At 39.0% G+C, this 1,699-nt stretch overlaps 1 non-coding gene across 1 annotated transcript; it reads left to right on the plus strand.

Annotated features, from left to right (window-relative positions):
• Positions 1-1,357: 1,357 nt before the first annotated feature.
• Positions 1,358-1,460, plus strand: LOC128196845 (small nucleolar RNA R71). Its single transcript, XR_008249252.1, has one exon. It is a non-coding gene; the product is annotated as a small nucleolar RNA R71 (small nucleolar RNA).
• The last annotated feature ends 239 nt before the right edge of the window (positions 1,461-1,699 follow it).

The following is a 1,699-nucleotide window of genomic DNA, read 5'->3' on the forward strand; positions in this document are numbered from 1 at the left end:
CAGAACATCTTCTACTACTCCATGCGGATATTTGATCGATCTGTCTGCCAATTGTAGAGTCATGCGTGTGGGCTTCAACTCTAATTCTCCAATCTTCTTAAACATTGACAGAGGCATAAGATTGATGCTGGCTCCAAGATCAATTAACGCTTTCCCAATAGCCAGTTTACCAATGGTGCATGGAATTGTAAAACTGCCTGGATCTTTAAACTTTGGTGGAAGCAACTTCTGAATGATAGCACTGCATTGGCCCTGTACTTCTATAGTTTCTTCCTCAATATACTTTCTCTTCTTTGTGAGCAAATCTTTCATGAATTTCGAGTAAGCAGGTATTTGTTTCAGTGCTTCTGAGAAGGGCATCTTGATTTCCAGCTTCTTGAAAATATCAATGAAACTCCTGAACTGTTTTTCCTTCTCGTTTCTAGAGAAAACCTTTGGATAAGGAAGAGGTTTCTCATACATCTGTTCTTTCCTTTTCTCTCCCTCTCTCTCTTTTTCAATTTCTCTATCCTCTTTCTCTTCTTCTTCATCTCCCTGTTTACTCATCTTATCTTTTTCTTCACTCACTTTTTTCTCATTCTCTTTTTCTTCCAGCATTCTTCCAGATCTTGTAGTAATAACATTGCAGTCTTCCTTTGGATTTACTTCAGTGGTTGCCCCAAAGTCCTTCACTGGTTTTTCTTCCAACTTCTTAGCTAATTGACCCACCTGAATCTCCAAATTCCTAAGTGAGGCTTCTGTACTTTTATGGTTGGAAATTGATACCTGCATAAACTGCTGAAGAGTTTCTTCCAGTTTTGAAGTTCTGTCTGTCAGAGTAGGTTGTTGCTGAAAGTTCTGTGGAGGTGGTCTATTGAAAGGAACAGTTTGTCCCATACTCGGATGAGGTCTCCATGCTTGATTAAAACTTTGACCTTGATTATAATTCGTCTGAAGACCTTGATTTCCCATATAATTCACTTCTTCATGAGACATTCTTTGCACTACACATTGACCATTATTATGATTTCCTCCGCATAATTCACAACTTTGAACCATCTGATGTTGAGTTTGAGAAACATTCTGCAGTTCTTTAGGTAGTTGAGATAACTTCTTCATTAATGTCTCAAGTTGCTGAGTCATAATCTTGTTCTGAGCTAGTAAAGCATCTTGAGATTGAAGCTGAAGAACACCTTTTTGTTGAAATTGAGCTCTTTCACTCTGAACTTCATTATCATTTGCAGCCATGTTTTCAATCAGTTCATGTGCTTCTTCAGGCGTCTTCCATCTGATACTACCTCCAGCTGATGCATCTAACATTAACTTTGTTTGGGATTTCAGCCCTCCGAGAAACAGATTTAACATTGTAGGCTCATCAAATCCATGAGTAGGGGTTTTTCTCAGTAGGCCTTTGAATCTATCCCATGCTTGACCTAGAGTTTCATCAGCATCTTGTTGGAAAGAAGAGATCTCCTGCTTTCCCTTATTGACTTTGGACTGAGGGAAGAACTTATTTAGAAATTTAGCAACCACATCATCCCAGACTGTCAGACTATTCTCTGGAAAGGAATTCAACCACATTTTTGCATTACCAGCCAATGAGAATGGAAATAAGCTGAGTCGAATTGCTTCATCTGGAACCTGATGAATCCTCACTGTATTACAGATCTCCATGAAAGTAGCCAAGTGAGTGTATGGATTCTCGTGGGATAATCCATGA

This window comes from Vigna angularis, chromosome 5 (genome assembly GCF_016808095.1).
Source record: "Vigna angularis cultivar LongXiaoDou No.4 chromosome 5, ASM1680809v1, whole genome shotgun sequence".
Lineage (NCBI taxonomy): Eukaryota > Viridiplantae > Streptophyta > Magnoliopsida > Fabales > Fabaceae > Vigna > Vigna angularis.